This window comes from Scyliorhinus torazame, chromosome 13 (genome assembly GCF_047496885.1).
Source record: "Scyliorhinus torazame isolate Kashiwa2021f chromosome 13, sScyTor2.1, whole genome shotgun sequence".
Taxonomy (NCBI): domain Eukaryota; kingdom Metazoa; phylum Chordata; class Chondrichthyes; order Carcharhiniformes; family Scyliorhinidae; genus Scyliorhinus; species Scyliorhinus torazame.
Window position 1 is genome coordinate 104,591,466 of NC_092719.1, and position 13,534 is coordinate 104,604,999.

The window sequence follows — 13,534 nt, forward strand, 5'->3', positions numbered from 1 at the left end:
TCAATTCAAAGTCTCTCTGCGAATTTGCATTTAATTCCTGTCCTTCAAACTTTATCTGCGTTTTTGAAATTGCAGTGATCTCTCTCAACTCTTTGTTGTAAAACCTTGCAAACTCTAATAACTCTGTATTTGAGGACATTTCTCCTAACTTCTCTTTGTGACAATTTTAAATTGATCTCCATTCATTGATTTCGCAAGCAGAGGCAAGAATCTTTCCATGTTCAAATCGGCAAAACACTTCATTTTTTAAAAATCCTCCAGCAATAGTATAAAAATCAGAGCCAGTTCATTCAGGAGTGCAATCAAGAAACACTGCTCGACAGGGTGGTCGAAGGTTGGAACTCTCTTCTGCCATCAGCAATCGATGCTAACTCGAGCATGATGGCATCACCTTTCCCTCCCATCCCCTTTCGCGAGTGTTCCCTCCGTGACACCCTGGTGTAGGGAATTTGATACAACATGAATATTTAAATGTAGTGATGAATATCATATAATTCGGACTAAACGTGTTGTGAACTGTTGGGATTGTTGCATCATGGGACAATTCCTAAGCTTCACTTGACATAACAGTGCATCTTGAAATTTTAGAGGAACGAAGCTAACAATGGATGAGTTAAGCACAGATAACGCCTTCAAGGTAGGCAGGACTGCTCACATTTGTTATCAGCAGAAGGAAGGTTAACAAGAGATTGTGGGTACAAGGAAGGGATGCATAACAATAGATGTTCCTTGCATTAAGTTTAGCTCATAAGGGTTAAGAAGAAGCAAATAGCTTTAACTTGGAGCTAAACTTTCTAAAAATATGTGATTAATTTGAAATAGTACAATTCTTCAGATCATTATTATTCAACACTATGTATACATTTTAAACAGTGGGCGGGATTCTCTGATCCTGAAGCTAAGTGTTGACGCCGTCGTAAATGGCGCCGTGTTTCACGACGGTGGCATTCTGACCCCTACAGGAGGCCAGCACGGCACTGGAGCGACCCACACCGCTCCAGCTGCCGATACCAGTGTCAAATGGGCGCCGCAGGTCTGCGCATGCGCACTGCGACCGGCGCCAATGCGCGCATGCGCACTGCGACCAGCACCAATGCGCGCATGCGCAGTGCGACCAGCACCAATGCGCGCATGCGCAGTGCGACTAGCACCAATGCGCGCATGCGCAGTGCGACCAGCACCAATGCGCGCATGCGCAGTGCGACTAGCACCAATGCGCGCATGCGCAGTGCGACCGGCATCAATGCGCGCATGCGCAGTGGCTCCCTTCCCCGCACCGGCCCCAACGTAACATGGTGTAGGGCTACAGGGGCCGGCGCAGAGTAAAAAAGGCCCCAGCCCGAGAGGCCGGTCCGCCAATCGGTAGGCCCTGATCGTGGGCCAGGCCACAGCGGAGGCCCCCCCCGGGGTCGGATCCCCCCCCCCCCATCAGGCCGCCCCCGGATGCATGCACGCCGAGGTCCCACCGGGTAAGAGCACACGTCGACGGCGCTGGTGGGACTCAGATTTTTTGTGCGGCCGCTCGGCCAACTCCGGGCGGAGAATCGGTGAACCGGCGTCGGGGCGGCGTCGCGCGATTCACGCCCGGCGATTCTCCGGCCCGGCGTGGGCTGAGAGAATCCCGCCGAGTGCCTATTGTGAGGCACTTACCATATACTCACTCTGTTTAACCTCAAGTACAACTTTCATTGTAAACTTTCTGTATTAATACTTTGTAATATTCTGTAAGTTATACGTCTTTGCCACACTCTCCTTTGTTTTAAGTAAAGTAACCCATTCCAAGTTCCAACACCAACAGTGAGAAGGACAGGGCCTCGAAAGGAATCAACAATAAGGATTTAATTTAATAAGGAACTTTTACCAAGTAGGCAAATCCCGAGACGTCACGCTCAAGACGCCATTCATATGGGCATGACAGCATACTACCCCATCCTAACTGGGCAGGAAGGGGGCCATAAAACTTCCCTCTGCAAGCAAGTAACAGAAACAACTTTTAATGTGATGTATGATCCCACAAGTAACCGTCATCTTACAGGACCTGCCAGGGGATAATAAAGAATAATAGCTATAGATAAATCTAACCCTTGAGAAACCAATCAGGAACTGATCATGCCCACCTCGGCCAATCACAGATCGATCATACACCCATTGAGCCAAGAGGGAATTAGCCTCAGCTCACTTTGTCCAATCAGGAAATAATAAGATCATTGATCACGCTGTGGGTTGTGGCTGGGAAAGGGTTAATATACGGCTGCTTGCAGTGAGCAAGCTTGAAAGTGGAGTTTAGAGAGCCTGCTGTCCACTGGGAAGTAGAAGACCCACCGAGGTTACAGGCAGAGAACGGAAGCCGAGTGTCGCCCTGCACCCTGAGCTGAACCGGAAAGCAAGAGCCATAGTTTGCCCATCAATTTGTTGCCCTGCTTTGTTAAGTATTATTTCATAACTTAACGAAGGTACTCCACCGGACTGTCTCCTGTTGCCATTTTTAGTGAAAGTCTCAAACGAACTAAATTGAATTTGAGTTCAAATAATACATGAACTTACACTGGTCCATGCACCAATCATCCTTCTCTTCCCATGGCACTTTTCCACGCAAGATAATAATCTTTGTTGTCACAAGTAGGCTTACATTAACACTGCAATGAAGTTACTGTGAAAAGCCCCTAGTCACCACACTCCGGCGCCTGTTCGGGTACACAGAGGGAGAATTCAGAATGTCCAATTCACCTAACAAGCACGTCTTTCGGGACTTGTGGGAGGAAACCGGAGCACCCGGAGGAAACCCACAGACACGGGGAGAACGTGCAGATTCCGCACAGTGAACCAAGCTGGGAATCGAACCTGGGACCCTGGTTCTGTGAAGTCATAGTGTTAACCACTATGCTACCGTGCTGTCAGCTTTTAGTCCCTATAGTTTTCCGCGTGCTTTTTCTCTCGTGTTGGTAATTGTTTCCTCCCTCCCTTTTGTCTCTTGATTTTCTACTATTCTCGGGATATCTTCTACTATGAAGACAGAAACAAAATATTTGTTGAAAGTCTCTGCCATTTCCTTGTTTCCCATTATTAAATCCCCCGTCTAGTCCTCGAAGGAATCAATGATTAGTTTAGCTGCTCTTTTCCTTTATCTATATTTCTAGAAACTCTTACTGTCTGTTTTTATATTTCCCAAGTAGTTTACTTTCATAATCTATTTTCTCTCTTTTTTGGGGGGTTTTGTAAAACAATTCCAATCTTATGGGGTAAAACTAGTCTTCACAGCATTTGTACACTTCTTTCAATTTGATACTATCCTTAATTTCCTTTGTTAGGCATGGATGGTGACTCCTTCTCAGAGAATCTTTCTTCCTCAATGGATTATATCTTTATTGAGTTATGAAATATCTCCTTAAATGTCTGCCACTGGTTTTCACCGTCTTATCTTTTAACCTACTTTCCTATTCCACCACAGCCATCTGTCTTCATACCTTTGTTTTGGTTTAAGACACCAGTTTGGGACCCATATTTCTCACTCTCAAACTGAATGTGAAATTCCATCATGCTATGAGTGTTCTTGCCTCTTACTATGAGGTCATTACTTCATCTTGTCCCTTGACATATTGCCAAGTCTAAAATAGACTGTTCCCTTCTTGGATTCAGAACATATTACCCTAAAGAAACTGTCCCAAATACACTCAATGCAATCATCCTCCAGGTTACCTTTGCCAATTCTAAAACATTTATTAGTTTCTATGGGAATTCTAACACATGCTGCACTTGCCCCACTTCCCCAGAACTAAATCTGGCACTGGAAACATACTATTAAGAATGTCCCCTTGTACACATTCCAGGAATTCCTCCCCTTTTCCACTTACATTGCTTTTTCACCAGCCTACACTGCCAACTTGAGCGTCCTCTCCCAGATCAATAGCCTGAGTATCGAGGCACTGGTCACGCTCGACCAGCTGCGATGGGTGGGCCATATTGCCTACATGCCCGACAGAAGACTCCCAAAACAACTGCTCTACACTGAGCTCCACAATGGCAAGTGATCACCAGGAGGGAAGAGGAAATATCCCCATCGACACGTGGGAATCACTTCTTAGAAGTTGGAGAAAAAGCATCCGCGAAGGCGCCAATCATCTCGAGAGCCATAAGGTGGAGCACGTGGTGGTCAAGTGTAAACAGCAGAAGGAGAGTGCAGAATCTAGACTCTTGCAAATCTACGGCAGAGTCTGCAGATCCAGGGTTGGACTATTCAGTCACTGCAGAATGTCATCTTTGACCCTGAGAGACTGCCCAAGAAGAATTTTTCCAGTGACGTTGAGTGATAAATATGGGTCAGGAACCGAGAAGAACTCCCCTGCTTGTATTTTATATCCACGTGATTGGGCAGACAGGGCTGGCCTTGATTTAACGTCTAATCTGAAATGCAACATGTCTGGCAGTGCAGCACTCACTCTGAACTGCTCTGAGGGTATCTGCCTGGCTTATGGACTCAGGGGCGTCATTCTCCGACCCCCCAGTTGGCCGCCGTGAATCCCGCCCCCGCCGGTTGCCGAAGTCTCTGAAGGGAGAAAAGTCGGCAGGGCGTTAATGGCGCCACTGCCGTCGGAGAATGGCACGGGTGGGCGCAAGGTAGCCGATTTCCGGCCTGCCGATATTCTCCCTTCCGGATGGGCCGAAGTCCCGTCGACGTGATGACCGTTCACGTCGACGTAAATCAAACCTCCTTTTCATCGGCGTGACCCTGTCCTCCAGGTTCACGCCGACCAGCGTGGAGGTGAGTGACGGCCTGGGGGGTTGGCCGCTGGGCAGGCGATGGCGTGGCCGCAGTCTGAATGTGTGGGGAGAGGTGTGTCTCGGGTTGTGTGTGTGTGTGTGCGGCAGGGGGGGTGGTTAGAGTGGGCTGGGCTCCGGGGGAGTGCCGGGAGGGGGGTCCGTGCCGGGGAGGAGGTTGGGGGGGGTCCGTGCCGGGGAGGAGGTTGGGGCCCGTGCCGAAAAGGAGGTTGGGGGGGTCCGTGCCGGGGAAGGGGATGGGGGGGTCCGTTGCGGGGAGGAGGTTGGGGGGGTCCGTGCCGGGGAGGGGGATGGGGGGTCCGTGCCGGGGAGGAGGTTGGGGTCCGTGCCGGGGAGGAGGTTGGGGGGGTCCGTGCCGGGGAGGGGGATGGGGGGGTCCGTGCCGGGGAGGGGGATGGGGGGTCCATGCCGGGGAGGAGGTTGGGGGGGTCCGTGCCGGGGAGGAGGTTGGGGGGGGGGTCCGTGCCGGGGAGGGGGATCCGTGCCGGGGAGGAGGTTGGGGTCCGTGCCGGGGAGGGGGATGCGAGGGCAAGTGAGTTGGTCCACCTGGCCAGGTGCCAGCCTCCAACAGTTGGACCCATGCGTTCCATGCCACCTGGCTGGGGGGAGGAGGGGATATGGGCAATGATGACATGTCATCGATCCCCTCCCCCCCCCCACCAGGCCGTCATGTTTTCCGATCATCCAGCGGTGTTGGCCGCCGTGGCGGCAGCCGCTAATGTCTATGTTGCCCTGGATGAGGAGGAGGAGGAGGAGCGTGCCAGAGAGGTGGCGCAGGCTGCCGCAGAGGGACAGGCGGCAGCCGCCCAGGCTGGAGGGACACCTGACCGACAGGACGAGGAGGGGGAGGAGGATGTCGCGGCCCCACGGCAACGGAGGCACCCGAGGGCGCCCCGTGTGTACCGGCCCCGGCAGTCATACCAGGACCTCACGGACCGGGAATGCAGGAGGTGACTCCGGATGAGGCGGGAAACCGTGGCACACATCTGCCACCTGCTGGCACACCTGTCACCGCGTGGCACTGGCGGGGGACACCCTCTCCCCGTGTCCGTCAAGGTTACGGTGGCCCTGAACTTTTATGCAACGGGGTCATTCCAGGCACCGAGTGGGGACCTGTCCGGCATATCGCAGATATCGGTGCATCGGTGCATCCGGGCAGTGACAGATGCCCTATATGCCATGGCGCACCGCTACATCCGCTTCCCTGTGGACCGGGCCAGCCAAGATGCCCGGGCCGTGGGCTTCTCTGCCGTGGCCGGGTTCCCCATGGTCCAGGGCGCGATCGATGGGATGCACGTCGCCGTGCGGCCACCTGCAGATAACAGGGCCGTGTTCACCAATAGGAAGGTGACCTATTCGATGAACATACAGGTGGTCTGCGACCACCGCATGATGATCCTGCAAGTCTGCGCCCGTTACCCAGGCAGTGTACACGACTCATACGTGTTGTCGCGGTTACCCATCCCCAGCATGTACGAAGGACGCCATCCCCGGCTGAGGGGCTGGTTGCTGGGCGACAGGGGCTACCCATTGCGATCGTGGCTGATGACGCCTATACGGAGGCCACGCAATGAGGCGGAGAACCGCTACAATAATGCCCATGTAGCGAAAAGGGGAGTGATAGAGAGGTGTTTTGGTGTGCTGAAGATGCGTTTCAGGTGCCTGGACCTCTCTGGGGGCGCCCTCCAGTATCGGTCAGATAGGGTCGGCCGCATCATTGTGGTGTGCTGCGTCCTGCACAACATAGCCCAGCAGAGGGGCGATGTGCCGCAGGCAGAGGAGGGCGGAGTGGAGGAGCAGCAGGAAGAGGTGCAGTCCTCCCCAGATGAGGGGGATGGGGGTAATGGTCAGGGCAGACGGGGTAGACACAGGCGGGTGGCTGTCCACCGTTACCGGCTGGCCCAGCAGGCACGGGACAGACTGATAGCCGCCCGCTTCACTGACTAGATGGGCGTGGGAATCGGGTAGTATGGGCACAGACCGCACATCATGGCAACAGCCGACCACCCACACCCCCACTCATCCACCCACCCAGCACCCTCACCCCCCTCCCCAACCCCACCCACCCCACCCGCTTGCACACACCCCCCCCATTGCCGATCCACCTGCGGCACAACGGGCCGGGCTCACACAGTTGCCGGTGGACGCGTGTCTATTGCAGGCCATGGAGGATGATGACAACCCGCCCTGCGGTGAGCTCCTGGCTCCACATCGTTGGACTATGTCTGACCCATGGCCACAGTACCACCATCCACCCGGACCATCCCTCTCCCTGCATGCGGCTGTGACACTGTAGCGCACGGTCCCGTCCTCTGCCCGGGAGGATGTTGATGGCGGCCCAGGGGGAAGGGGGCAGACTCACCTGGGGCTGAGGTAAGACCACCCTTCACACACACACTTGCGCTCAACGTACATGACACCCCCGCACGCTTTGGACCGAGCACAAAGGCAGCCTCTGTAGGTGTAACATTGACTTTAATAACCAAACGAGTTCATGCATGTGCCCTAGCCCCTAAAACGCATCTGTGCCCTGCACCCGTGCCAACTTACTCAGTGTCTTACGGGCCCTTTGACTAAGTCTACGTGGTTCCCCAGAAGGTACAGCGGAACTGGAGGTGGACTCCTGTGATTCCTGCCCTCTGACACTGGATCCCTTTGGCGGCCGTTCCCTGGGGCGTCCTGGCCTAGATGGGCCAGGCTGCGGCCCGGGCGACTGGGATGGCGAGCTGCCAGCCTGTCCTGCCCGTTGCCCATCCGATGCACCTGGGACGGAGGGGGGGGGGGGGGGGTCTGAGGTGTCGCGGTGTTCCCGGACCTCCCCTACAGGGGGACCCGGGACGGACCACACCACCTCCTCCTCCCTTGGGGTGCCCGATGGCCCCCAGGCCTCTACATGTGTGGGGGATGCGAACGGACTGGCCATCCGACGCCCCCTCGGCATCTGGCGCTGCCAGTCCTGGAGGCCCGTGCTGGTATCGGCAGGGGTCTGCAGGTTTGCAGCCATGGAGCCCAGGGAGTTGGCAAACCCTGTCTGTGACAGTGCGACGCTGGCTCGCACATGGCCACTGGCGCCGATGCCCTCAGTGATGGCCTGCAGAGACTGGGCCATGGCCTGCAGAGACTGGGCCATGGCCTGCTGAGACTGGGCCATGGCCTGCTGAGACTGGGCTATGGCCTGCTGAGACTGGGCTATGGTGTTGAGCGCCTCTGCCATCTGGCGCTGGCACTGGCTCATGGCCTCCTGTGAGAGGGCAGCCATGTCCTGGGCCACAGACGCCGCCTGCACAGAAAGCCCCAGGCCTCGCAAACCGTTCCCCATGTCTGACACCGTCGCACCAATTGCCTCCACCGCGGACGCCACCCGTGCGGTGTCGGCCTGGGTGGCACGCATGACCGGCACCACTTCCAGCTCCTGGACGCGGGTGGACTCCTCCACCTGCGACTGCAGCCGCCGCAAGCCGGCCGTCACCCTTGTGTTGTGCGCACCAGTGAGTGTACCAGACGCCTCATCACTAAAGTGCCCAACCGAGGTGAGTGTTTCTGCGATGGTGGAGGGTGTTGGTGACAGCAGTGGCGTTGTGTCGTGCTCTTCGTCCCACTCTGAGTCCATGGCACTTTGGGGTGGGGGTTCGTCTCCACCCATCCACTCTGAGTCACTGTCCGGTATTTCGTCTTCCTGGGTAGTGCTGTCCCGGGTAGGGGTGTCCTGGGCAGTGCTGTCCCGGGTAGTGGTGTCCTGGGTAGTGGTGTCCTGGGTAGTGGTGTCCTGGCTCGGATGTGACGGGGGCCTGTGTGCTGGGTGGTCGCTCCCGCATGTGACGGGGGTGTCGTTTCCCTGTTGCTCCAGGTCTCTCTGTCTCCCGTGGCCTCCGAGGGGCATCCTGCGGGCGTCGCATGCTGGAGGGTCCGGGTCTCTCTGTCTCCCGTGGCCTCCGAGGGGTATCCTGCGGGCGTCGCATGCTGGAGGGTCCGGGTCTCTCCGTCTCCCGTGGCCTCCGAGGGGCATCCTGCGGGCGGTCTGCATCTGCGGGGATGGATGCCTGGACGTTTGGTCCTGCGATACACAATGAAGCATGCATGGTTAGACACGCAGGCAGTGATCAGGTGATATGGGGGAGGGGGATATAGGGGAGGGGGGATATGGGGACGGGCTGTCGGTGGCTCACTTGCTAGTACGCCCCCGACCTCTGCATCAGCAACCTCCCGGTCCTCAGGTCCGCCAGCCAGTTCCAGGGCCCTTTCCTCGTGTTCGGTCAGTGGCCTCTCATCAGCGGGGCCTCCTCCAGTCCTCACATGCTCCCTATTGTTGTGTGCGCGCTTCTCCTGTGGGGGGGGGGGGGATGGGTGGGGGTGGTGGCAGGGGTAAAAGGCAACACTGTTAGGCAGGTATATGAATGCACGCCATCGGTTGTGCATGCATTGCAGAGGTTAAGGTTAGGGCTGGATTCACTTGGGGATATGGGGGGGGGGATATGGGGGAGGGGGGTTATGGGGAGGGGTGATATGGGGGAGGGGGGATATGGGGAGGGGGATATGGGGGAGGGGGGATATGGGGGAGGGGGGATATGGGGGAGGGGGGATATGGGGGAGGGGGGATATGGGGGAGGGGGGATATGGGGGAGGGGGGATATGGGGGAGGGGGGATATGGGGGAGGGGGGCTATGGGGGAGGGGGGAATATGGGGGAGGGAGGATATGGGGGAGGGGGGATATGGGGGAGGGGGGATATGGGGGAGGGTGATATGGGGAGGGGGGATATGGGGGAGGGGGGATATGGGGGAGGTGGGATATGGGGGAGGTGGGATATGGGGGAGGTGGGATATGGGGAGGGGGGATATGGGGAGGGGGGGTATGGGGATATGGGGAGGGGGGATATGGGGAGGGGGGATATGGGGGAGGGGGGGATATGGGGGAGGGGGGGATATGGGGGATGGGGGATGCCTGAGTGAGATGTGGATTGAGTGAAGAGTTGGCAATTTGGTTCAGGTGGGAATTTGGTGTAAAGAGGAGCTCTTTTTCAAAAACTTTTTTTCCTCCAGAGGTTGCTAAGTTTACTTCCTTGTGTCCAAGCAAGGTGAGTTAAACATTCTATTAATTATCTGTGTAGATTATTGATGAATTGACTAATAAGGTTGGGCATAAATGGCAGGGCTGGTGATGTGCTGTGACTGCAGCATTGGGAATGTGTGGAATGCTCTACAATCCTGGATAACAATATCAGCAGCAAGTGTCTGCTGCTCAGACAACTTTGGCTCTGAGTTGCTGATCTGGAGTCTGAGTTACGGACTTTGCATCAGTGAAGGGGAGAGTTACACCCCTTAGGTTAGGCAGAATGTCCGAGTTAGTCATTGGTTGGGGGCAGGAGGATGCGACTGCAAGCCAGGTAGGTAAGGGAAAGCCAGCATGTAGTGATAGAGGAGCCTCAGCCACTAACTTTGTTCAATAAGTACTTGTGTGGATGGGGAGAAGGAGTGCGGGGTTGATGAGCAAACTGGCCGAGGCACCATGGCAAAGGATGCCCTTTAAGTTGGGGAGGTGAAGAGGAATATGGTAGTGACAGAAGACATCATAGTCAGGGGGATAGATACTGTTCCCTGCAGTCGAGAGCGGGAGTCCAGATAGCTGGGTTGCCTCTCTGATGTCAGGCTTCGAGAAACTGCTCAGGTCTGGAGAGGAAGTCGCAGTGAGAGGGGGAGGATCCAGTGGACGTGGGCCATGTAGAAACCAACAGCACAGACAAGACTAGGAAAGAGGTTCTGCATAGAGAGTATGAGGAGCTAGGTCCAAAATTAAAAAACAGAACCTCAAAGGTAAGCTGTATTCCAGTCTGAACCGGAATGAAGCTGATCCACTCTCCAAATTTTGTTTAAACAGCATAGTTTGTTGATTCAGGTGTGTCTGAACCAGACAAGCAAGCCATAACAATTCACTTGGATTATTACCTGGGCCACATACAAATTGACACAGGGAAAATAAAATTAGAGAGATGAATGTGTGGTTCAAAGACTGATGTGGGAGAAGTGGGTTGTGGTTTGTCAGGCACTGGCCCCAGTACTGGGGCCAGTGGGGGCTGTACAACTGGGTTGATCTATAGCTGAACTGTGCTGGGACCAGAGTCATAGTGAGCCGAATTGGTGTTCTGGTGTGAAAAAGGAGGTGATGTACAAATGAACCATGATCTAACTGAATAACAGAACCAGCCTGATGTGCTGAATAACCTGTGTCTGGTCCTATTTTGTCCTTTTAAAAACAGCAGATATTCCACTGGCTCTATGGTGTGTCGGGATCCAGCACGTGAGAGATGGATGGCTAATTTTCCAATAGGAAGGTTGTGCTTCCAGATTGAAGCCTGTATCCAATCAGACAGAAGAATGATTGTATATCATCAGCATTGTCATGGCGATAGTAATAATATACTGCTGCATGACAAGGTCAAATCAAAGTCAATTCTCTTCATGAGAAAAGGAGTAAGCTTCACCTTTCGACATGCTACAATCCAGATAGCAGCAGAAGGGCCAAACTTGATACCACATAAGAGAAAGGAGGATTGTCAGGGATGGTCCCTTTCAGGATAGTGCATTTAAAAAAAAATAATTTTGAGTATCCAATTCATTTTTTTTCAATTAAGGGGCAATTTAGCGTAGCCAATCCACCTACCCTGCACATCTTTGGGTTTATCATAGAATTTACAGTGCAGAAGGAGGCCATTCGGCCCATCGAGTCTGCACCGGCTCTTGGAAAGAGCACCCTACCCAAGGCCAACACCTCCACCCTATCCCCATAACCCAGTAACCCCACCCAACACTAAGGGCAATATTGGACACTAAGGGCAATTTTTCATGGCCAATCCACCTAACCTGCACATCTTTGGACTGTGGGAGGAAACCGGAGCACCCGGAGGAAACCCACGCACACACGGGGAGGATGTGCAGACTCCGCACAGACAGGGACCCAAGCCGGGAATCGAACCTGGGACCCTGGAGCTGTGAAGCAATTGTGCTATCCACAATGCTACCGTGCTGCCCACGGGTTTGTGGGGGTGAGACCCACGCAGACATGGGGAGAGTGTGCAAACTCCACACAGACAGTGACCCGGGGCGGGGATCGAACCCTGGTCCTCGGCGCCGTGATGCAGCAGTGCTAACCACTGTGCCACCATGCCATGCTTTCAGGGTACTGCATTACAAGTAATAACAATTTACTGTGTGAAATAATTCCTCCTCATCTCTCCCCTCTGGATGGTTTACCCGGGTGGCGATGCCAGGGTGCCCAGGTGGCACTGCCAGGGTACCAGGCTGACTGACACTGCCAGGGTGCCAGGTTGACAGCACCAGAGAGAGTGCGAGGGTGCCATCCTGCCCTGTTCCCAACCACCTAGGGGTCTCTAATGGCCTGGGAAACTCACCCCCCCCCCCCAGGGGGCATTACGCCTGGTCCAGCGAGGGCGAGATCCAAATCGCGCCAGGCTGAGCGGTCGGATGACTCGCGATCAGCGTCTGGTGCAGAGCCTGATTTGGGGCTCGTGATTCACCCCGTTGCAGGATCCGTGCCTGCCGCAATAGGGTCGATCGCTGAACCGTGCCCAAAGACTCTCCCAATTCCCCCCAACACCCAGTGTGAACACCTTTTTAAACTCTTGTAATGAAGCCCAAATACTTCCCTAACTGGAAGCAACTGTTCTTGATTGCCACCTTAAAGCAAATACTCTATTACAGCGCAAATCCAACATTAACAAACATGTCCACAAACATCCCAGTCTGAACTGGAATGCAGCTGACCTACTATCCGAATTCTGTTTAATAAGCAGTTTCTTGATTCAGATGTTTCTGAAATAGACAAGCAAGTCATAACAATTCTTTTTTAAAATAAATTTAGAGTACCCAATTATTTTTTTCCAATTAAGAGGCAATTTAGCGTGGCCAATTCACCGAGCCTGCACATCTTTGGGTTGTGGGGGCGAAACCCACGCAGACACGGGGAGAATGCGCAAACTCCACACGGACAGTGACCCAGGGACAGGATCGAACCAGGGTCCTCAGCGCCATAGACAGCAGTGCCCCACTCAAGTCATAACAATTCAACTAGCAATTGGGAATGAAAGTCTAAACAGACTGAACACATCAGGATTAACAGCAGAAGAGCCAAAGGCTGCCCAAAAGAGGACTACATTGGGAGACTGGTTCAGAATCAGGTTTAACTTCCATATTCATCAACTGGAGTTCATATAATTTCAACAGCAGCTTATGGAATCCATAGTTTACTTTGTCAGCAGATGCAGAGAAATCGGTACATAGTCAGTTTTCAGATGGGGGACGAGCAGACAAATTTGTTGAGTTGGTGATCACAACCACTCCCATGGTTCCAGAATGATCTGCGAGACAAGTCCAATCTGGACTACATCAAAGAGCAATTGAAGGACGGACCTAAGTATGAAGCAATCCTCACAGATCCAAGGGTTTATGCGTACGTTAGAATACCCAGACCTACAAAAACAATTGCACTGATCCAAACAGACTACAGAGAACGGATACCTTCAATCAATAAGAACAGCCATCCTGTATCCCATAAGAAACACATACATAGCTATGAGGAGCGGTTGAATAAACTCGGTTTGTTCTCACTGGAACGAAGGAGGTTGAGGGGCAACCTGATAGAGGTCTACAAAATTATGAGGGGCATAGACAGAGTGGATAGTCAGAGGCTTTTCCCTGGGGTAGAGGGGTCAATTACTAGGGGGCATAGGTTTAAGGTGAGAGGGG